General features: G+C 36.2%; 2 long non-coding RNA genes across 3 annotated transcripts; both read left to right on the top strand.

Moving 5' to 3' along the window:
* The first annotated feature begins 4,912 nt into the window (after window positions 1-4,912).
* On the top strand, window positions 4,913-12,456 carry LOC104244634 (uncharacterized). 2 transcript variants are annotated; one of them, XR_715534.2, is made up of 5 exons: window positions 4,913-5,181; window positions 5,323-5,492; window positions 11,197-11,313; window positions 11,982-12,013; window positions 12,370-12,456. It is a non-coding gene; the product is annotated as an uncharacterized lncRNA (long non-coding RNA). The 2 variants fall into 2 exon arrangements; XR_715535.2 differs by lacking the exon at window positions 11,982-12,013.
* A 100-nt stretch (window positions 12,457-12,556) lies between these two features.
* Window positions 12,557-14,894, top strand: LOC138872173 (uncharacterized). The gene is made up of 3 exons (XR_011400633.1): window positions 12,557-12,665; window positions 12,773-13,214; window positions 14,791-14,894. It is a non-coding gene; the product is annotated as an uncharacterized lncRNA (long non-coding RNA).
* The last annotated feature ends 10,631 nt before the right edge of the window (window positions 14,895-25,525 follow it).

Raw genomic sequence — 25,525 nt, 5'->3', positions numbered from 1 at the left:
GGAGGATAGGTACAATGCAAAGGCAGCTAAGAAATTGCTACATGAGGTGCATATTGACCGACAAGTCTTAGAGGTAGAATGCCCGAATATCTTCAATGAGTTGAGGAGGTGTCAGCTGGACATCTTCTTCGAGGTACCGGAGGAAGCCAATGTTCAGATGGTAAGGGAGTTCTATGTTAACTGCCCGGAACATGAGAATGGAGTTGTTACTGTCCGCAATACACGGGTAAATGCGTCCATCGAGGCCATCCATAGGGTGTACCGACTGCCAGTGTTCAGGGGGGACTCTGATGATTATCGTACTTTTAGCCTAACAAGTGCCTTGTGGGGAACTCTTCTTGAGACTATTTTTGTGCCAGACAGAGAATACATATGGATAAAGCACCGGATCACACTTAACTTTGAGTCTCTCAATTGAGGGGCTAAGTGTTGGCTCACCATTATCAACAGTCGGCTGTTTCCCTCCAGCAATACGACTGATGTCAATCTACCACGGGCGACGACGATCTACTGTTTCATGGACCACAGGGTTTTTGATGTGGCTTAGCTCCTCCATGACGAGATGCTCATTAGATCAGCTGAGTTTCTCAAAGGTTTCTAATTCCCTTCTCTAGTCACCAGGCCGTGCCGTCTTGCTAGAGTCCCTGAAGACCCTAGAGTTGATGGGAAATTGCTACTAAAAGCCCCGTTCATGGCAAGAAAAATCAGAATTGGGATAGAGCCAGTGGTGAATGTTGATGAATCGGATGATGAATCTGATGATGATGATGCTGAGGCATCAAAGATCCCACCACCTACAAGAGTTGATGAGGTGGGCCCTTCACATCCCCGCCGGAGTACCCGCATGACAGCTTTGGAGTAGGAGATGGCTGGGTTGCATACCTCAGTCACTGATTTGGGTGCCCGCGTAGACGCGGTGGCTGACCGATAGGTGAAGTCGGAGAAGAAATTATTAGGCTGGCTGAGAGTTCAGGGTCGTGCTTGCAATGTGAACCCAAACACTGTCTCCGATCAAGAGTGATCTTTCAGGGAAGTTCCTTTACCTCACTGTTCTTTATTTTTTTATGCCATGAAGACATGTCTACATTTTAAGTGTGGGGTGGGGGATACTTCAATGTATGTTTATATTTGTAACAATTTGGCTGTTTGAATTCTTTTTGTGTTTTGCTTTAATTGTTTTTGGTGTTTTGAGTAATAGTCTCATTAGGTAAGTTAATGTAGGTAAGTGACTTGTCCCGACGACGGATCTCTTTCGATGGGGTTCTTGAGGGACTAAGTTGAAAAAAACAAAAAGGGAATATGGAGACTCTTCCTTGGTTTACCCCGTTGAGCCTTCTATTTTTTTTTTAGGTAGTTTAGTAACTCCCCCTTGATTTTTCTTTGGGCCACAGTTCTTTTCCAAGGGTTTAACTTGAACCAGGTATAGGTAATTTTTATTTATTTTGTTTATTTGTTTTAGTTAGCATCGATGGGATAAGAGCTGAAATAGTAAGAGAATCCCTTGCCGTTGGTACACCTGAACAAAATCGACACTAGAGTGTAACGCCTAGTCTCAATGGTTGACTCTTGCTAAAATACCTTAAAGTTGTATATTTGTAGCTAACTTGAACACTCAAAAGAGATTGTCTTGATAAATCAATCCGGAGTGAGTCATGTGCCATGTGTGTGTGAGCTATACTGTATTCTATGCTTTACATTTGGTGCCTAGAATTTGCCCCGTGTGTTTGCAAAGCAAAATAGTAGCTTCATTCAGTCTTAGAAGTGATATAGGCATTTCTTTGTTAAGCCAGATATATATATAACGTAAACCCACCTGAATGTAATACATCTTAGTTAACCCAGTTGAACCTATAAGCCCGTTTCTTTGGCAACCACATTGCGAACCTTACCCAATTGTTTGAATAGCCTTCTGTTTTAACTCTTTTACTTCCTATAAACACTTGAATGGTATTGAAATTATACAAAAGCAAAAGTGTAGGGTGGTGGTTTGGTTTATGAGTGGAACCATCGAAGTAGAGAAAAGGTGCAAAGTTTTGAAGATTAAAAGAATAAGCACCGCAGAAAAAAAAAGGAAAAAATGAGTAAATGTTGTAATCGATAAGTGGTGGTTTGTTACAATTGCACCTAATGGATGGGGATGTTGTAAATAAAAAGTGGTGGAGTGTTTGATTGACATAAGTATGGTTTTGAAGGTTAATGTAATTGTATTAAAAGTGCTTGGGGGGGGGGGAGGTTAGTCACTATATCCAAATATATCCTACCCGTCCTTTAGCCTACATTACAACCAAGTGAACCCCTATTGATCTTAGATTGAGTGGGCTCGATTAGTAGAGTAGCACACTACGTGCAATCCTATGGTGCATCTTTGTGGCATGTGAATGTTCTTTTGGAGAGTGAGCGAATTTTGTCCATTTGAGTTCCTAAGTGTTTTAATCATATTAAGTGTGGAACTACCCTCTTGTGTGATGTGAGGGCATGTGATTCATAAAGGAAAGGTAAGTCTTGACTCTTGTATAAAGTAGTTTGAGTAAGTGCGAATGTTTTATGGTACGAGAGATTCGACTTTTGAGGCAAAGGTTGTTCACTACTAGGTGCTACTTTGGTAAATTGTTCAAAGTGTGAGTTGTTAAGGGAAAAGCTTAGGGAAGGAACTTTGATAAAGTGTGGTGGATTGCTAGAGGACTAGACATGATTTAAGTGTGGGGTGTTGATGTTAGGCTATATATATGATATCTACACCTTAATATTACCGTGCTTTATTGTTATTTTATAGGCAAATTGATAACAAAATGCTCTAAATGGTGTTCTTTTGCTTCACAGGGAATATTCTAAGTGAGGAAGCACTACAGATTGTTTTGGACGCAATAATATGAAGAAAAAGCCCAAATCAAGAAGTACCCGAGCACAAAGAAGCAAAAATGGACTGAGTGAAATCCACCGCGACCGTGGTGGAACCGCGACAGATCAAGTGTTCGAGGCAGAATGTTCAGCGTTCACCACGGTCGAGCCGCGACCGTGGTGAAGTGTTCACGTGCCTGAAAGATTGGGGACCAAAGTGTAAATCGGGAAAAATTTGTTCCAAACCCTTATAAACTTTAGAAGCTCGCCTAAGACATGTTTTAAGCTTGTTTTTAGACTACTTTGGAGGCAAGAACAAGTGTGAGAAGAGTAACAAAACATTAGAATTCTTCTATCTTCTCTTGATTAATGCAATTACCCATTATGAATAATTTAGTAGTTTTATCTTGTTTGTCATGAGTAGCTAATTTCCTAGTCTAGGGTTTTGATGGAACTTATTGAAGGATGAACTTCTTGTTATGTTAATATAGTTTGCCCAGTTTAATCTCTATTTGTTCAACTATGTTCTTGTTGTAGTTAATTGATAGGATCCTCAATTAGTTGTGCCTATTTAGTGTGCATAACTCGGGAGAGAGTGCATATTTAGGTAATTGTTGAACAACGCCACTCCCAAAGTATATGAGGGATCAATATTTGAGGGTTTAAAGGTGGGATTAGGGATAACGAAGCCTTGCATGTAATCTAAAGTGAGCTGTAATAAATAAAGTTAGCTAGCGTAACTTGGGAGAGTACGTCTAGTAAATTGTCGTGATTACTCGGGAGAGATTTACGGTAATAAGAGTGCTCATGATTGATAGAGATTATTCGGTGAATCTATGTGAAATATAACCGGAAGGGATTCCACCAATAGGGGAAATCATAACCTTAGAACCTTCTCTTAATTGTTTACAACTCAATCATAGTTAGTTTTCGGTTGCCTATTTACATTCATTCATAGTTAGTAGAAATACCATCAACTGTTATTTACAGCGTTTGGGAAGTTGATTCCGTAGAATTTAGTAAGTCCAACAAGAGTTATTGATAGGTTAATTCCTTTGGGTTCGACTCTGGGCTAAATACTTAGATTATATTTGCAACGTTCGTGTGTTCTTTTATAAGGCATAGTTGGGCGTGATCACAAGTCATTGAAAGAGTTCCGAGCAACATTGAGGACAACTAATTGCCTAAGTTGTATAATGCTTCTCGCTAAAGGACCCTCCAGATTATTTTCAAAAACATCCAAGTATTTCAACTTTGGTGGCAAGGTTGGTGGTAAATTGCCTGTAAGCGAGTTTCGTGAGAGATTAAGAAAGGTAACCGAACTCATTTTCTCTAAAGAATGTGGAAGGTTTCCTATGAGAGAGTTTCCAGAAAGATCAAGAACCCTAAGTGAATACATGTCTCCTAAGGCATTTGGAAGTAAACCACGTACCTGACTTCTTGTGAGATTAAGATAAACAAGACTGTGGCTTGTGTTGAACAACCAACTACGAATCAGAGCATTAAAATGGTTTAACGAGAGATCAAAAATTCGAAGGGATGTGATTCACAAAAGCGGGTGGCAATTTAGGAAGTGTAGCAAGCTGACAAGTAGACAAACATAATTCTAAGAAGTTAAAAAATTGATATCACACTACTAGAAAATGGGCCTACGACAACGGTTTTTTAAAAACAGTTCACAAACCGTTGCAATAGATTGGATATAGTAACGGGTACAACCATTACAATAGGATTGGGGTGATATCAACACACTTTAACTATACAACCATTCCAGTTATATTGGAACCGTTGCCATAGAGTATTTTACCGCAACGGTCTGTGCACCGTTCCAATAGACCGATCTATTGGAACGGTTATGAAATTATTTATTTTTATGGGAAGGTTTTCATTCCCTCTTCACTTCCCCTCCCCCCCCCCCCCACAAAAAAATAATAATTTGGTAAACCCGCCAAATGAGCCCCATTTTTTTACTTTTTATTTTTTGATTAATTTTAATAATATAAAACTTAAAACTATAATCTTTATTTTCCCTTTTCACAGCACACTCACCTGCACGCTAGAACGAGACCATCTCCAAATTCATCTCAAAATCCATTCCTCAAAATCCTCTCTTTAACTCCTAAAATCCAAATTCAGAAATAGATTCATCTCAAAATCCTCACTTTCCCTGTAGATTCATCCCAAGGATAGACCAAAATCCCCAAATTCTAAAATTTATTTTATGGTCGATTCGAAGATGATGTCCAAACGAAGCTAGGTTTTTGTGAAACAAGCCGATTCTTGATTGTAGACGTTCTTAAAAAAGGGAGATTGTTGTTGCATGTCTTCTGATTATTCAGAGAGGTATGTTAATCTCAATGTTTTTCTTCACCTAGGTGTTGTTAGAATTACGCTTTCAAAATCCATTCATCAAAATCCTCTCTTTAACTCCTAAAATCCAAATTCAGAAATAGATTCATCTCAAAATCCTCACTTTCCCTGTAGATTCATCCAAAGGATAGACCAAAGTCCCCAAATTCTAAAATTTATTTTATGGTCGATTCGAAGATGATGTCCAAACGAAGCTAGGTTTTTGTGAAACAAGCCGATTCTTGATTGTAGACGTTCTTAAAAAAGGGAGATTGTTGTTGCATGTCTTCTGATTATTCAGAGAGGTATGTTAATCTCAATGTTTTTCTTCACCTAGGTGTTGTTAGAATTACGCTTTCAATATTGGTTTATTTCTTGTGCTTTTTGATTTCAGTATTGTTTCTTAATATTTGATTACTTTGGTTTGATGTAATTTTATTTCTTTGTCCTTTTCTCTATTACATTGGTATTCTTTTCTATATGTATATGTAATTGGAGCCGGAAGTAGCTTTTATTTAGTACCAGGTAATGTTATTGGAAATGGGAGAAACGATGTTTTCCTAAAATCGATGTAATTTAACGATGTAAAAACGATATTGGTGTAAAAACGATGTAATTTAAATGTATTCTATTTCAACGTTCTGTTCGTTGAAATTCTTTAGCATCCCATGTTATCCTTGAAGCTATTTTTGATGTTATTTCTTAATATGTTCCGAACTTATTATCTTATATCTACTTCCTTCATATTACAAGAATATGCCATTTATTAGAAGTTAAAAATAATTTTGGAAATATTTGTATGTCGACGGGAAGCAAATGTTTTTCCCTTTGTGGATGGCAATTTGGGTGAACTGTTTAAAGAAATACTTTTTTAGTGAAAGAGTCTTTAAGTGAAATGGAGTGTAGAAACAGAGTAAGAAAAGATGAGTCTAATGTTGTGGTATTTGAAGATTTGGTTGCTGTGTATTTGGAGGAATTATTGAGTTCCTCGGAATGTGTTACAAATCGGTGATTATCTTTCTCTGTTTTCATTCATATTAAATTTGAGTTCCACCACAAAGAGAGGAGGAGGAGGAGGATTAAAATTAAGAAACATAATTTAAAATAGACAATATATAAGATTAGAAAAGATTGATTTATTAAGGTAGTGGAGTTGGAAACTAATTTACAAGTTTAGAAAGGGCTACAATGTAAAGTTTATAGGAGTAAATTAAATGAAAGATTAGGAAAGATATGATCAGGGACCTTAATAGTAAGATATAGGAAAGAACCTACAAGCATTGAATCCGGTGAGTTTCTAATAGAGCAACATAAGAACCTAGGAACAGAAAACATTTGAAACAGAGCAAAAGACTAATCCAGTATGTTGCTTCTATTGTCTTTAAGAGCTTAGAATTTTAGCAACTCAGCATAGAAATTAAAGAGTAAAATTAGTTAAGATGCAACTATCACGAGTGATTATTGTATGACTCCCGGTGAGAAAAATTCTGTTTCTCGAATGTAATGATTTCTCCACAGATTCATTTTCAATGCCCAAGGTGAACAAGTATCGGAAGATAATAAAGGTTTTTGGTTATACATATTACATTAAACAAAATTACTGAGACTCAGAGAAAAGAATCTACATGATACTTCAAACATAAAAAGAGAATCCAATTATCCAACTAACAATCTTAACTTGTTCCCTATATCTGCCTCAGATTGAGACTTAAGATTAGTACAATATTTAAGGTACTATTAGATTACAAATCTCTTCTCTAATGATTTTATCATTCTTTCTCAATGTAAAAACTACTTTACTATTTGTAACTCTTTGACTTCATCCCCTTTAAGTTTTGGTCAATGTCAAATTAGTATGTACCTTAGTTTATTGAGTTAATTTTGTTGATTACTTTTGTCGTATAGGAATTTCATGGATAAAGTAGATAAAAGTTGGATGCATCTCCTAAGATGGACGGATGAGTATATATGTGGAGTAAATGATTTCCTTGATAAGGCATTTGAACGAGCTTCACAAGGAAATGAAATATTATGTTCTTGCCAAAAGTGCATTAATCGTAATTGGCATTATAGAAATGTGGTGGAGGATCACTTGGTTGTTAATGGCTTTGTTGATGGTTACACCGAATGGGTTTTCCATGGTGAAGGATTTTACTCTAGAATTACACCTCATCAAAGCAATAATGATGAAGGTTCTAACATATATGATGGCATTGATGGATTACTTCATGACACATTCAGAAATATAGAAGGTGAGTCGGTACAAGAAGAAGGGATGAGAGACGCTCTATCTGAAGATGCTAAGAGATTTTTTAAATTATTAGAGGAAGGGAACCAAGAATTATATCCAGGGTGTGAAAACTTCAGTAAACTGAGTTTCACCATCCGGTTGTACTTGTTTAAGTCTTTGTATGGGTTGAGTAATGTAGCCTTTTCAGACTTGGTAGAGTTGTTAAAAGAGGCATTTCCCCTTGCTAAGCTGCCAGAGTCTTTCAACAAGGCTAAAAATATGATAAAAGATTTGGGTCTTCATTATGAAAAAATACATGCATGCCTAATGATTGCATGCTATTTTGGAATGACAATGCAAAGGCCGATAATTGCTCTGTTTGTGGGTCTTCTAGATGGAAATGTTCTAATCATGCCTTGACTAATACAAGTTCTAAAGTTCCTGCAAAGGTTTTAAGGTACTTTCCCTTGAAGCCTAGGCTTCAGAGGATATTCATGTGTCCTGAAACAGCTATTGTAATGAGATGACATGCTAATAAATGACCTAATGATGGGAATTTGAGGCATCCCGCTGATGGAGAAGCTTAGAAGGATTTTGATTCTCTACATCCTCACTTCTCCAAAGATCCACGCAATGTTAGGTGGGTCTTTCAAGTGATGGTTTTAACCCATTTCGACCCATGAGCATTTCTCATAGCACGTGGCCTGTCATGTTAATGAACTATAATTTATCACCATGGATTTGCATGAAGCCAGAATATATCATGTTGTCAATGATCATTCCAGGTCCTTCATCTCCAGGAAATGATATAGATGTGTACTTACAACCACTTATTGCAGAATTGAAGGAACTATGGGAAACTGGGATAGAAACATATGATGCTGAGACAAAGCAAACATTTCAAATGCGTGCAGCCTTGTTGTGGACAATTAGTGATTTTCCAGCATTAGCTATGCTTTCAGGATGGAGCACCAAGGGAAGTTTGGCATGCCCCACTTGTAATTATGACACATGCTCTCTATATCTCAAACACAGTCATAAGATGTGTTACATGGGCCATCGAAGATTTTTGCCGCATGATCATCCTTTGCGGAAAGATAAGAAGTCATTTGATAGTAAGGAGGAACATAGACCTGCACCTACTCCTTTGTCGGGTGTAGAAATGTTTCAAGAGCTACTTGAATTCAACAATGTTTTTGGAAAGGGCAAAAAGAAAAGACCTCGGGATAACAAGGGTCCGTGGAAAAAAAGATCTATTTTTTTGAATTGCCATATTTGGCGCATAACAAATTGAGGCACAATCTTGATGTGATGCACATCGAGAAAAATATATGTGACAGTTTGCTTGGGACTTTATTGGAAATAGAAAAAAGGTCAATGGATCATGTAAATACTCGCAATGACTTAAAAGAAATGTGGATACGAGAGGAGTTACAACCAAGAGAAGATGATGATGGATCAGTGAGTTTGGCTAAAGCTTGTTTCTACATGGAACCAAAACAGAAAAGTTTATTTTGTACCGTCATAAAAAATTCCAAGTTACCAAAAGGTTATGCTTCAAATATTTCAGAACGCGTGCAAGTGAAGGAGATGAAAATATCAGGGTACAAGAGTCATGATGCTCATTTTATAATGTATTACTTGCTCCAGATTGCTGTTAGAAAGGCGTTGCCCAAGAGTGTTTCATTGGCCTTGATTAGGTTAGGTAATTTTTTTAGAGCCATATGTAGTAAAGTCATAAGGCGAAGAGATCTTGAAAAAATGAACTCTGAAATTGTTGAAATAAATTGTGAGCTTGAAACGATTTTTCATCCAACATTTTTCGATATAATGCCATATTTGCCTATTCATTTGGTGAATGAAATTAAGCTTGGGGGTCCAGCTCGTCTTCGTTGGATGTATCCCATTGAGAGGAACCTATGTAAATACAAGGCATTTGTTCGTAATCGATCTTGTCCAGAAGCATCAATAGCAGAGGGATTTTTGGCAGAAGAGTGTTTGATTTTTTGTTCAAGATACCTACATGACAGCGTGAAGACAAGATTCAGTAGATACCCAATTGTAGATGATGAGTGCCCTCAACATTTGTCATCTATATTCCCTGTTTAGGCCATCCAATTGGAAGTAAGAAGAAAAATACTTTTCCCATGGATCCACAGTTATGTTATGAAGCACATCGATATGCTTTATTCAATACTGGAGATGAACAAGTGGAAAAGTTTATCGAGTAAGATAAATTATATAACACTTATTCTATAGTTCATTTTTTTAATGATATAATTGATCTTGAAATATTCATGATTGCAGGGAACATAAGAATTTAATTGTTAATCGCAGTAGATCAAATGCATGGGAAAGGGCAAGAAATCATACTTGTGAATTCAACAATTGGTTTGCTGAGAAAGTTAAAAATATTGAAGTGCCCAATTATGTAAGATGGCTAGCTAAAGGGCCTAATGCGATTGCCAAAACATATACTGCATATTTCATTAATGGATACTGATTTCATACCATAGAACGGGATTCCAGATGCAAGACTCAAAACAATAGAGTGATTTTATCGGCAACAACTGATAGCTTTGCTAGCTCTAGGGACCAAAGTCCCATCGATGGTGAGGTTATCTATTATGGAGCTATTCAGGATATCATTGAGATTGATTATTGGGGTTGTTTCAGTGTTGTACTATTTAGATGCGACTTGTTTCGTAATGAACTAGATGAATATGGGTTAACCCGTGTGTACTTTAAGAAATTATGTAGTACAGATGATCCTTTTGTGTTAGCATCACAAGTTTATCAAGTTTTTTATGTGGAGGATCCTGTTGAGAAAGATGTTTATTATGCAAGGAATAAAGTCCCTGTTGATTTATATGATTTAGAGGAAGAGAATTGCCTCAATAATGAAAACGCATTTTGGAGGGAGCCTAATGATGACGTTGGTTCCTTAAGTGGATTAGTTGATGTTGAGTTTGGATGTTCAAGAAACGATGTACCCGTTGATGTCGTTGATATTCCATCTAATGCACAATATCACATGATACAATTATAGAAACATCGGAAGAGGAGAATGAGTTTGATGATACTGATTAGGACTGGATGGAATCAGATGATTAAAGAAGAAACTTCTTATATTCTTTTAAATATATTCTGTTTAGAGTGAGTAATAATATTTTTTATCAATATTTTATAATTACTCTTGTTTATATAATTTTAATAATTTATATACCCATAGGGCATTTCATGACAGTAGCTTGAAGAAGTTTATCTTTACATCCCTTTGTTCACTTCTAGTAGTTCCTAATCTTATGTGATAAAGGAAATGGTTAGTGTAAGTGATTCGGTAAAGAACTTACCCTAATGATCTGTCCTTATTCAAACAATTTTATCTATTAAGCTAACCCAATGTGTTATAATGGACCATATACTGATATTCATCTATTCTTTATAGAACTGTGACTAACAGAATGTAAAGATTTAAAATCTTGAATAAAATCTGAGAATGACCATCTTACCTTCGCCCACGAATTTAACATGAGTCAAGCCTGCATTTCCATCCATGAAAATCATGATTTTATGTTAAATTGGTTGCTTTGGTTTTACCAATAAACTCTTCATCACGATGTTGTATTTAAGTGAATAAGTTGTCGAACCTGCATGGAAATGTCTAATTTAAGCATTGCATTTTTTTTGGATTATCTCTTTGGAATCTAGAGCTTATTATTTAGGAGAACACATGGTCTACTTTAATTACAAGCCTTCTTTTTCTTTGTGGGTTACAGATATCTAATCTGATCCAAATTTGGTTTCAACGGCCAAAAGACATTGTTTGAAAGTTGGTATCAGGAGATTTAGACCTTGGCATCATTGGTGTCAACACAATCAGTGAATATTGGCAGGTACAGACTAAGTGTTTCAGCTTATTTGTCCATATGAAGCATAAAAAAGAGCCAATTATGATCCAAACAAGTCAGAGACAACTCTACCATTCTCAAATTTCATAAACTTGCGCAGTAAGTACCCTTGGACTCGAATCACCAAATGGTACATGAACAATTTGAGAATTCTTCCAATCATGAAACAAACGAACAATCCGAGGAACAAGGCAAGAATATATAAATTTTATTTCGTTAAATTAGCAAATAATATGGACGGGATATATGGTGATTATTCTTACTTAATATTAATGCACGTCCTTCTGAAGAAAAAAGAAAAAGAGGAAAAACTTTGATGCCAAGTGTTCATGGTAGGAAAGAGCGCAAACTAATTGTGCTAAACGAGAATAATCAACCCATAGGTCCTACTGGTGATGTTGTAGCAGAGTTGGGTAGCTTCCTCGGCACATTGGCAAGGAATGCGGCCTTTTGTCATCTTAATGTGTTTAATTGGAGAAAACTTCAAACAAAAGAAGATATGTGGATATATATATATATATATATATATATATATATATATATATATATATATATATATATATATATATATATCAAGGTTTGAAGTTCGCAATATTCTGTGTAGATATTTCATATTTTTACACTAACCTAACTATACCAAATTAAATTTGTAGGGAAAATATGATATTCCTGATGCTGCAAAAAGGTGGGTTTTTTATTCGATTCAGAATTCTTGGAGAAAGTATAAGAATCAACTATTTAACGACCATTATAAACCCTATGAGAATGACGAGCTTCTAATGGAGAAAAGGCCGGTTGATGTTCCTGAATCTCAATTTAGGGATCTTCTTAATTATTGGAACTCTGATGCCTACAAGATAAAACTAAGTACTGTCTCATGATTTGCTGAGAATGTCTGGTTTATGTTTAATTAGAAATCACTTATTATTTTTATACATCAAATGAACTTAGGTTACATGACCTAATGCAAAATTTAAGCTTGATTTGAATCTGTTGGGACAACTGAACTTGACAACTTTGTATTTATTGGCCGATTTGCAGAAAATGTCCCAAACCAATACCGAGAATCGCAAAAAGTTGAAATATCCACACACTGCTGGCAAAAGAAGTTCTGCTTGAATATGCGAGGTTTGATATTTTTTTTCTTATTATTATTCTTTTAAATATGAACTTATTAACTTTAGTCCAAGATATTTTTATACCACTTTTTATATAATCAGGAAAAAAAGAAAGAAATTTCTGACCCTCTATCAAGCAAGGACATCTTTGTGGCTATGAGAAAAAGAAAAGTTGATTGAGTATACAAGGCCTCGTATGCGGATACTCTTAATAAAATTGTACGAGTTATTAATTTAAAGTTTGTTGTTATCATTTGTCTATTCTTAGTTGTTGACTCAGTGTCATATACTTTCTGATTTAATAATGACTCAATTTGGTCTTGTAGGTTGAAATGGAAAGACTACAATCGACACAAGAAAGTGAAGATGGCAGTCAATCAGTTGATGCATTTGCATCAATCATGGGACCTGAGCATCCGGGTCGCCTAAGATTGTATGGACGTGGGGTTATCAAGACTTTCTTAAAAAGAAAAGTCGGAGATTTTGAACCCTCTTTAAGTTCTACTGATGAGGTGATGCAGCAAAAATTGGAGGAAATGGAAGAAAGGATGCAGCAAAGATTGCAGGAAAAGTTCAATGCACAAACAGATGCCATGGAACTACAAGTTGTAGTTAGCATCATTTCATAATTTAAGCATATGAATCCAGATTTACGGGTTGATCCCAGCATGCTGGGTTTCAATGCTCCTTCACCTGGAGAAGCTTCCTCTGCACAACAAGCTGCTGTGCAACTAATCAATCGCCTATCTACTGGGAGTAATAATCAAGGTGAGTACGTCTATCTTTGTTGTTTCTTGCTTTCTTCTTCTCCTCCTTCTGCTTCTTTTTTAAAGTTTCACTTAAACTTATTCAGATTAGCTATAACCTTTTATAAAGAGAATAATTGGCTTATAATATCAACACATGTTGCTTCCTCACACATGTTGCTTCCTATTTATCTTGGTTTTCTGTACAAGGCCATCTATTGATTGGCAAAAGCAACATCTATTGTGTGGCTGGCTGGTTTTTGTATCTTTGAAACCTAAATTAATTAATCAGTCAACTACATTTTAGTTACAAACTAGTTGGGCTCAACTCCATACTTCGCTAGTGATCATTTGTTTCAATTGCTTACCATTTGTTTTTTTTTCTTTTCTTTCTAAATCCTCATAGTAGACTCTCTAGATTGAAGGCTTCTGTCAACTAGTTATAGTTGAGCTAATGTTAACTCTTCTCTCGTTTTTCCTTTGTTACATTGGTCCCAAGAAAGATTTATAAGAGCATTCTTCAAAAGGATGCAAAATTTGTCTTTTCTTGTTGCTTATGTTGTGTTTAACTAGTTTCAATGTTTAATATGGAAAAGGAAAATGGAAATAACTAACTGAATAGTTTGTTAAGCTGAAGAAAGTCATCTGGTGAAACATCGTTACAGTGTCTGGAAGGAAATGAATAAGAGAAGTATTATATAAGCTTTCGGCAATGTGGTAAACTAATGAATTAGGAAAGATGAAGATAATATTATTAGGTATCAGTAGCTAGTTTTTTAAGTTGTGAATATTGTTCCAATAGGTATTCAAAACCGTTCCATTAGGTCTTACAAATCCTTCCAAAATGTGCAACAAACTAACACAATAGGTAGTTAAAACCGTTGCAAAAGAAATAAAACCGTTATAGTAGCGTAATGAAACCGTTAGAATATTTGTAAATAAACGTTGCAATAGCTTAAATAACCGTTGCAATATATTATATGTTAACGGTTGTCAACCATTGCTATAAACTATATGGCAATGGTTTGTAACCGTTACAACTGGAAAGAAATACTCGTTGCTTCAGTCAGAGGAACAACCGTTGCGATAGATATACCTTAAGCAACGGTTTGGGTAACTGTTGCAAGAACCGTTACTCTAGATCTACTGGCACGGCATCGTATGTAATGGTTTCTAAACCGTTCAAATAACTCTATGGCAACGGTTTACCTCTCTGTTGCAACGGTTTTACGGCTGTTGCAATAGGCTCATTTTCCAGTAGTGTCAAGTAGCCAGTTTATCGCGTCATGTCAACTCCACTCAAGTTAAGAATCTTCATAGAGAAGAGGTGCTGAATCCATTGAAGGTTATTGACCCGGAGTAAAAAATCACCACTGAGATCAAGAAACTGCAACCGTGACAAATTTCCAAGATGTTCAGGAATCGTTCCTCTAAAATTGGTTTTGGACAAATTTAGATACTCTAGGTTCTTGAAAGTGGAAATAAACTCAGGAATCAGCGCCCCAAAGGAAATCATTTTAGCTCACGTCTAAGTGCCTTAAATGAGGTAAGTCAAGCAAAGAAGTCCCAAACTCACCTTGCAAGAATTGCTTGTGCAGATCAAGAGTGATCACGTGCCCAGTTGTGTTGTCGCATTCAACACCTTTCCAGTTGCAGCAGTTATCCTCGAGCATCCAAGACAACATGATCTGCGATGAATTCCTGAAACCTTGCCTGAACTTGATAAGAGCATTTTTTTCACTTTCAATGCAATGAATGCCTGAATTCATAGCACCAGTTTGCACACTGGAAAATCCATGTAAAACAGCTACAAGAAGGAGAAAATAAAGTAAAGTTGCACCTTCCATGAGCAGTAATGAAATTCTGATCAATAATCAAGATTATCAGAGTGAAATCTATTAGACAACCTTCAAAATGGTACTCCTTCCGTTTGAACCTATTTCTTTTTTAGTCTGTGCCAAAAAAAATGACTTCTTTCCTTATTTGGAAACAATTTATCTTTACACAATGATTTATAGCCACACAAAATATATATGCTTCATTTTACATCACAAAATCAAAAGCCTTCTCTATTCTTTTAAACTCCGTACCCAGTCAAATGGGTTCACATAAATTGAAATTGAAACGGAGGGAGTAGATAAATAGTGTTTAAACCTCAGTTCACTGGGTCTAGTGTTTGAAAATTCAAAGCAGAAAGCGACTTACCGACTGGCGTTTTAGTTTTTGTTGACTTGACTAGTGCATTATGCGTGTTTCTCAGAAAGTGCATACTTTCTATAATCGTGGTGTCAAAACAACTTGTCCGCACCTGAACTAATTCCGCGGATACTTGCTACCTCCAATTAACTACGAATAACTCTGTCCACCCAGGCCATGGGCAGATGGAAAGAAATAAAAGAAATTGCATATAAACTAGAAGTGATATTAAAGGAAAAACCAAAAAGCAGAGTGAACAACACAGTTGTGAGTATGCTTCTCCTCCCGCTCTCTCACAAAGCAATTCTTAACATCATCAACAAATGTTATTCAAAAAAAATGAACATTATATAACTTGTCTGAACAATAAAACATAAATCAGAATGTATGTTTGTATTGTAACTTTCTGGCGGTACCACCCCATATAGAAGATAAAAAATCAATACAAATTAGATTCCTTCTCCTACATTCCGCCAGAATTCACAAACCCATATACACGTTCATCACCACTTCAACCCTGCATGCACCAGTAATAACCCAAAAATTATGGACATTATTTTTGTCTTAGAGAAAGAGAAAAGAAAACGAAAAACAAATGAAGGGTTTGTACAGTGGACCTAAGCTCACATATGGAGGAATATGTAGCTAACCTGGATAATAATTTACAGATGCTAGTCAAAAACAAAGAGGTAAAGCCTTCGGTATATGCTACCAAACACAATGAAGCAACTAAGCTTCAATTGAATCTTTTCAACCGTGAAAAAGAGTAAAGAAATAGAGGGCAAGGAGAAAGAAGAAGACAAAAGATGAAAATGAAATTAACCTTGGGATATAAAGATATAGGGGTCGTTTGCTAGATACTGTACAGTCTAAAATCATAGACCGATTCATGATTTGAAGTTCATGCTTCATATAATCACCTCAAATTAATATAAAAATAATAGTTGAATTCATAATCAAATATTTATAGATATTTACTAAATCTTTTAACATATATATATATATATATATAGTGGCGGAGCCACATGGATTTAAGGAGTTCAATTGACATCTTTTCTCCGGAAAAATACCTTATGTAAGTAGGTAAAAAATTCATTTTTTATATACACACTATATATTGACTCCTCTTGACTTCTTTATAGTTTTACTTCTTTATATTTGATTCACTTAATGAAAATTTTAGCTCTGTCACTGTGTATAAAACCTGGAAAAAGCTCCTAGGTTCACGTGAACTCGTAATGTAAAGTACTATTTGACATGAGTTATCTCGAATGTTGATGGTTATGCATGTTATACTTGATATGATGAGTACAATTGTTGCATTGCTATATATAGTTCATATGAGAACCATTTAATGCAACGATAGCGTGCCAAACAACGTCGCTTGTGGCCTGTGGAAGGTCTATTGCAACGTATACTAGGCACAAACCATGTTCATGGATGTATGATATAGTAGTTGTTTATGCATTTGATGACTCAAATGTATGTCTATGTGACATTTTCATGTGCTTGCATATTGCATGCATTTGTCATATGCATTCAGGTCTTTATAAAGACTATTCCCAACTAGTTAACAACTGACTTGAGAATTTTTAATGTTCTTAAGACTTACCCCTTATATTTTTGTGTATATATAGATGAAAGCACGTCCTGCTACTACCGTCTGAGTCGAGGGATCGTGATTAACAGTCAAATTGTCTCTTGATAAAAGAACAACACACACTAAATAATTAAAAATGGAGGATGTATCATGAAAATTGCATGGAATTTTAATTAGATGAATTTGACACGAGTACCTTACTCTAGCTATGAAGTATTCAGACATTTTGCAGCAAGGAATTCCAACAAAATCAGCAAAAGCAAACAGGGAACGAGATTTTCACAATTAAATCAAACCGTTCGTTCAGGAATTTTATCACCCACTTTTGAAATACAATATTCTTGAATCAAATTAACTGCTCATTCAGATAGCTTGATAGACATACCATGAAAGCAAAGAAGGATAAAGATTACTTGTCCACGAAAACTAACATTGAAATGAGGAATTAAAACTGAACGACTAATATCAAATGACGAATTTAAAACTCAAAGCATGGAGAAAAGCAAGAAGAGAAGGTCGTCGATTGAAGTTATTATACCTGGTCAGAGAAGAAGTTAGAGAGCCGTTATTAGTTTTTAGCATTAAAGTAGCAGTAGGAATGTAAGATTTATTCTGCTCATTTTGTACTATAGTTTAAGATATTTCTGTTAACTTGGACATATAAGACTCCTATCAAACACAAAGAAGCAACTAAAGCTTCAATTGAAGCTCTCCAACCGTGAAGAAGAGGGACCGGAGAGGAGCAAGAAGAATAGAAGAAAAGGAGGAATAACATGAAATTAATCGTGGGCTATAAAAGATTATTTTCCTCCACTACTATAAGATCTAGAATCAAATGCTAAGGTTAGTGGTAGGCTAAGGATCCCTCCAACCTTAATCAAAAGTTTTTATTTAAGCATATATAATGTAGGAATAATAAAATATTGAACATAGTAGAAAATTAATTAGAAAAATTTGTTCGTAATAATAAGTATGGTATTAACAACAAAAACTCAAAAATTTATTTACACAATTGAGAATAAAAGAAAATAAAAGTTTTAAAATATATATTCCATACACGCACTACATAAAGCAATTATTTAAGATAAATATATTTTTATAATATACATTATATATTTTTTGATAATTATGCTCAATTATATTATTATTTTAACCATTATATATGCTAGATAAATAATTTTTTATTTTTTAGTTTTAATAAAATTTATTTGTTCTATAGGTAAGTCCATAATGTTGATTAAAAGAGGGAAAAAATCTTAGTATAAAAAATGTAAAAAAAGAAGAAGATAAAAGTTGATAATTTACACTTAATTTATAGGGTAAAATAGGTATTTTATAATCAAAATTTTGAGAAATTTAGTAGAGTGACCTTATGAGTATTATATGCATACTTAAGTGATTTCCTTACTACAAACAAAGGAAAGATGACTTTACACAATAATTTCGAATAGTTGAGTGACTGTTTAAGTAATGGACTCGTAAATCAGGTAATACTCCATACATATATAATCTTTTTTTTTTGGATCTCAATTGGCAGAATCGATTTGCCTCTATGAAGTGATACTTTTTGTGAATTAAATTAAAAGCAAAGGTACAGACGGTGTACATAGGTCGGGTTGGTTCGGATTTTCTAATTACCAGACCAAACCAATTGTATCGGGTTAACAAATCTAAAAACCAAACCAAACCAAACTAATAAAAGTCGGGTTTTTCAATCTCGGTTTTTTCTCAGGTTTTTCGAATTTTCGGGTTTTTCGGGGTTTTTCCAAATATTTCTTTAATTCTAATAAGATAGAAGTATATAAGGTATTTTTCAATAAAATAACATAAATATGAGATGAATTATGTTATTGTACTAAAATATTCAACAATAAAGATAATAAAATCACATAAAATAATTATTATTAATAAGCTATAATGAAAACAAACATAATTAAAAATTACTAATAAGTTTCTAAAATAAGTACGACCAATAAGTACTATACGTTACATGACTAAACACTAAAAGAAAAATGTCACGACCCAAAAACCACAAGTCGCGATGGCACATAACTCAACCCGCTAGGTAAGCCAACAAACATGAAAATACAATACAATTGAGATAATAAGAAAATAGAGAATAACTAACTTAACCTTTACAAATTTACCAAGACCTGGTAGTACGAATCATGAGCTTCTAAGATTTAGAATTTCAAAACTGATACAAATAAATACACGTTCTGTTTGAATGTTACATAAACAGATTAACAATAATCTAAACTACCAAGGACAAGTGGCAGCTATATCCAAACACACGAACATCTTCCGAATCAGCACCCGACGTCACCAGCAACTCCGCTCCAAAATCTGCACGAAACGTGCAGAAGTGTAGTATTAGTACAACCGACCCCATGTACTGGTAAGTATTTTGTCTAACCTCGTCAAGGTAGGGACAAGGCTTTTAGTTGAAAGATGCTTATTGTTATAACCTATACATTAGACTAACAATATAGGCATTTCAAAACATAACAGATAAAAATACCGTATACAACTCTGCGAGACAGTCAACAATTACTAGCAGGAATCACAATAGAAGATTTACAATCTTTCCTGGTATGAGAAGTGTATCCAAGAAATCAAGTCAAATGGAACGATGACACCCTTCATGCTTCTATCTCATCCTTACCATATATAAATAAATTTATGTGGCAAATCAATTAGCACGACAACACCCTTCGTGTGTTCAAATCATCCTTCCTAAATGTACGTATAATAGAACCAACCAGATGACAGAAACACGATAGTAGGAATTACAAAGTAGGAAATACGCAAGTAACAACAATGGATGAGGATATACATGTGGGTAACAGTTGTAAGCACGTGATTTTTGCTTCACGGACAGTCACTCCGAAAGAAAAATAGTGACAAAGGACCTCGCTGTACAATTTTCAATTTTCCGTAACGCGTGCTGCTAGTCATATGTGGTTCTGTCCATTTTGCTATTTTTAACATTATTAAACAAAATACAAAATGTGTATGTCATGGTAATTAGACCATAATTCGTTCAGTAAAAGAAAATTCACAAAAAATATTCTAGGGTGCGATTTAATCTATTTAAATATTTTGATAATTATGTTAGGTGTTAAATTAATGTTTGTTTGAACTTCATTTTATTTTTAGTTTTAAAAATTAGAAAAAAAAAGAAATAAAAAAAGAGAAGAAAAGAATGAAGAAAACGGTTTGGGCCAAGAAAATAAACCAAAAATAGGCCCAAACCAATTCGAGCCGACCCAGTCCAAACCAGGCCTCAGGCAAACCCCCCCCCAAACGACGCCGTATAAAGGCGTTTGATCTGAGCCGTCCGTCCAGGCCGATCTAACGACTCAGGACCTCTTTCAGCAACCCGTTTTCAAACCCGACCCAATAACCGGTCTGACCCAACCCCTCACTTAAACCAAACGACCCCGTTTAACTACCAAACGACCCCGTCTCATTTCTCACCATCAGATCCAAGCCGTTGAGATCATCTGATCTAACGGCTCAGATCCAATCCCCTACTCCGTATATAAACCCTCTATCACTCCCCACGCCCCCTATCCGAACCCCCCTTCATCGTCCCCAAGCTCAAACCTGAAACCCCAAACCCTAGCAAGCCGCCCTAGCTTCCCTTTCACCAGAACCCGGCGGCACGAACGCCGGTGACCACCTCCTGAACACCCTAAGTCCCCCTCACTCTCCCGAACATGGATCTGCTATCCATTTGCCTCGAATCACTTTCCTTCGTCTCGAATCTTCATTTGAAGATTTGAGTTGAACCCGGACCTATGCCAAATTACCCCATCTTCATACCAGACATTCCCCTGACCCTCCTCGTGACCAAACCAAGCTTGGTTTGGTCCGAATCTACCCACGACTCCTAAAAAACCAGATCTGAAAATCCGGACCTTAGAACACATGCACCTGGGGAATCCGGCCAGTCTTAACAAGGGTTTGAGGTCTAATAGACCTTAGTCAAGGTGTTCTCATGTGAGAACACCCTGATTAAAGTTTGTTCGGCCTCAAGAGTTCGAAGTTGAGTCAGATTTGGGTCGTTTTGATTTCAAACTTTTTTCGATAAGTTTTCTTTTCTCTTTGTTTAGTTCTAATTAAGTTGTCAGCATGCTTCGTTGTGTTTGTTTGTTATTTTGTTATTTTTCATTCGGATTTCTTCCATCTCTGTCAAAGGCCTCTTGTTTGGTCAATTGTTTTCTGTTTGTGTTCTGAATGTACCCCATGATAAACGTGATCGTCAATTAGATTAGTCGTCAAATGAGTTAATTCATATAGACCCCAGTAATTGAACAAAAGTTGTCTGATGCCCTTTAGGTCCCTGAACGTGTTGTTTATATGAGCGACTGATTATTACCTATTATAATTAGTATAGTCGACCTGATAAATGTCGTCGATTAATTTCCTACGACTGAATGTGCAAATATTCTGAATGGACCTGTATTATGATTTGCATGTTAGGCATTACCTATGAATGTTAGTTTGTAACTACATTGTAAACAATTAAAAGAACCAGGTTGGGGCAGTTCTGAAATCGAATGATCAAAGCCCAAAGTTCCCTGATGCTGCAATAGGCAGGGCAGTAATAATCAAGATTAAACAGGGGTAATCTGGGGTTTGAAAAGGGCAGAAAAGATTAGTTTAAATGAAGCTGACAAGTAGGGCACTAATTAAGATTAAACTAATGCCAATAGGGAACAAGACATAAGAGTATGGGGTTTAAAATGAATAAATAAAATGAGCCCATAACTCTTGATTAAACAAAAACCAGGCGTGGGGAACAGGGGGCTAGCACCAAAAGATGCTTAGGCATGGGCTTAAAAGAGTATGGGCAGACTGCAAGTTGCAGCATGAAGGCAGCTTAACTGCACTGGGTCATTTGGCTTATAAATAAGCTGTTTTAGAACATAAGAAAGGGCTGGAATTTTTAGTCTTGAGACTAGAACTTTTAGTTTGAAGAGAGGTCTACTGAGTTTAAAGAAAACTGAAAAATATAAGGTAGTTTCCAAAAATATTGTAACCAAACACTATCTGAAAGTTGTATAAGAATTCATATTGGTCAAGCTGCCTTGGCCAAACTCTGTCGTCTGCATTGACTGAGCTGTTTGTTGGTTGTTGAACTGTTGGTGTTGCTGCATTGAATACCCTGTTACTGCTGTTGTTTCATCACTCTTTCCTGAGATTGCTCATTTGGTACTCGACTATCTGCTGGTTCTTTTGTTCTGGGAAATATTGCTGGTTGTCTGTGGGCTGTGGAAAACACTTGGATTTTTGATTTGTTGCTGTGTTGTTGCTGTGTATCTGTTGTTGCGGTGTGTGCTACATACTGCCCAGCTGACCATTCCTTTCTTCTTTTCGTTCTCTATACCAGGTACACGACTGATACACTGCCAATGTAACTTGAAAGTTGAGCATGAATACAAAAGAAAGGAGTTGAAGTTATTTATTTTCATGTGTAGCCTGTATATTGAACATTATATTGTGTATAATAGTTTACATTTTTGCCTGGATAGTAGAGGTAGTCCTCCTACATAATGAATGTCGATGTATGGCAACTTAATAGCATATTGTGTATATAGGCTGGTAGATAAAAGGATTGACAGTGTAGATAGGCTATACCTTAGACTTTAGCTATGTTTGTGATTAGTATATCCTTTAATGCATGTTAAGTATGAAACTATACATTGTTAGTTAATCTTATTTCCTTTGATAAGCTGCTTCGTTATAACTGGCAAACCATACCTTTTAGAACAAACAGCACAAGTCTACATTTCAACCTTACAAATATCAAGCCCAAATCGAATGAGCTAAACAGGCCTTCATCGGAAAAGCAGTGGCCCAGGTCCGGCCAATATTGTGTGGGCTGGGTTTGGGCCCATAGTGTCCATACGGCTGTCCATGTACGCGGTCGGGCTTCGGATTTTGTGAAAGCATTCGGGACTCCGCTATAAATAACCTGCAAACATGTAACTAAGTAGGATCATTGCTTTCATTAGTAGAGACAAACATAATAGAAAAATGTAGTCACTATAGGTTTATCCTTTAAAAATAAAAATGAGACGAGCCTCGCCAAATAAATCACACATCGCCGGGGCCCTCAATAAAATACATAACCATTGACTAGACTTTGGATTTGGCCGTTTAATGAACCTTCACGGCCTCTTCCTAAAATAACAACACGTTAGTCTCTTTAGGATACGCCTTAATAAACCTTACCTTCTTAAACTCGGGTGCACATTGATGTGACCCAAATCCAAATCTCAACGGAGTGAAAGTGTGTCGACACCACGGGTACATTGATTGTAACGTGGTTCGAGATACATTTTATAACGTTGCAATTCGTGATAAAAATAACAGTAAATGATAAAAGCGGTTAAAAGATAAAATTGGCACATAAGTTCACATTTGTATAAAATCAGATAATCAAGCCAAATATAACAGTTGAGCGACCGTGCTAGAACCACGGAACTAGGGAATGCCTAACACCTTCTCCCGGGTTAACAGAATTCCTTATCCGGATTTCTGGTACGCAGACTGTAGTATGGAGTCATTCTTTTCCTCGATTCGGGATTAAAATTGGTGACTTGGGACACCCTAAATCTCCCAAGTGGCGACTCTGAAATAAATAAACCAATCCCGTTTCGATTGTCCTTTAATTGGAAAAACTCCCTTGCGCCCTCTCGGGTGCGGAAAAAGGAGGTGTGACAGCTCTGGCGACTCTGCTGGGGATCTGAACCCAGAACCACTGGTTCAGGGTTAAGAATTCGAGCTTAGAATAATTGTTGTTATTTGGCTTTATTTATTATCTGATTTTTACATGATATATGCTTAATGTGCTAAATGATGCTTTTACCGCTTTAATATTATCTGAATTGTGTATATAAAACTGCTACGAAACCCTTCTTTCTGAGTCTTCTGAATTTATGGTGTACACGTGCGCGTGACCCACCTTTCTGTTAAAGTCATACCAAATAAGACGGAGTTGGGACAAGTAACTAGGCCGGGCAGACTTTCGTGCTCCCGGTACGTTGCCCCCGCTTCGGCTCAAACTGTCTGTTTGGGTAAGCCAGGTTTAGAACAATCAACCTCAGGTTTACAGTTAGAATAACTCAGCCATATACCGGATCCCTAGTAGGAACGTTTATTGGCATCACGTGCATTTGGACTTAGGGGACTCAACACAGGGGTTGGGTCTGTCTAAGACAGGTGAACCCGAAATAAAAAGACCATCCTGATGCATCCTACTTGCTATATGTGCATTCATTTGCCTCGAACATGCTTGCTGACCGGCTTAAATGAAATCATGGTAAGAGCTGAGGAATAAAATGGGTTTTTTTCATAATAAAATATAGTTTTCAAATCTTGAAATCTTGAAATAAAGGTATTTAATCTTGAAAGGTATTTAATCTTGAAAATAGTTTGAAAAAAAAATAGTTTTAAATCTTGAAATAGTTTTTGACTGAAAATGATTGGAGTATGTTTTCAAAATGAGTCTTGATTTTATTAAATTAAAATTTCAGATACAAAATGAGCACCACACAAAACCCCTCCTCCGCAAATACAGAAGAGTTTCTATTCCAGCTTCAAATGTGGTGGTGTGAATTAGGCGAAGATGGTCAAAAGTGGGTCATCAAGCATTTGGGAAATCTCCCTGACATTATGAAAGTTAAACCCCGTGAGGATCTGATTGCGGCATTAGTAACTTTTTGGGACCCTGTTCACAATGTCTTTCGTTTCTCTGACTTCGAGCTCACTCCTACATTAGAGGAGATAGCTGGATATGTTGGTTTTGACGGAAGTTTAAGGAATCAAAGCTTGATATTCACAAAGGCTCCCTCGGTACATCGATTCTTCGGTCTTCTGAACATCAGCAGTCAAATCAGGAAAAGCAATATCGTCAACGGATGTTGTTCTTTCAACCTTTTGTATTCAAGGTTCGGAAAGTCAGATGGGTTCGAAATTCATGAGAAAGGCCTTACTAACAAACAGGACAAAGACGCATGGCAGGTTCACCGTCGTTTCGCCTTCATGGTGGCTTTTCTAGGAATCATGGTCTTCCCGAACAAAGAACGAATAATTGATATTCGCACCGCAAAAGTTGTGCAAATCCTCACCACCAAGGAAAACCACACCCTTGTCCCCATCATTCTCTCAGACATTTATCGGGCCTTGACTTTATGTAAAGCAGGAGCGAAAGTCTTCGAAGGATGCAAAATTTTGTTACAAATGTGTTTGATTGAACATCTCCAAAAACAGCCCAAGATCATACAGTATGGGCCAAGCAATGATAATTACGTCGAGGGTTATGAGGAAAGAGTGAAAAATTATCAGGTTCCAGAAGGGATAGAAGCATGGGTATCTCAGCTAAGGGCTCTAACGGCAAATCAAATTGAATGGACTCTGGGATGGCTACCGATGAGGGAAGTGATACATATGTCAAACTCAAATAGTTATCTTCTACTATTGGGATTGAGAAGCATCCAGCCATACGCGCCATTGAGAGTCCTAAG

The sequence above is a fragment of the Nicotiana sylvestris genome, chromosome 6, assembly GCF_000393655.2.
Source record: "Nicotiana sylvestris chromosome 6, ASM39365v2, whole genome shotgun sequence".
Lineage (NCBI taxonomy): Eukaryota > Viridiplantae > Streptophyta > Magnoliopsida > Solanales > Solanaceae > Nicotiana > Nicotiana sylvestris.
The sequence above is the reverse complement of the archived record's forward strand: the minus strand, read 5'-3'. Positions and strand labels throughout refer to the sequence as shown.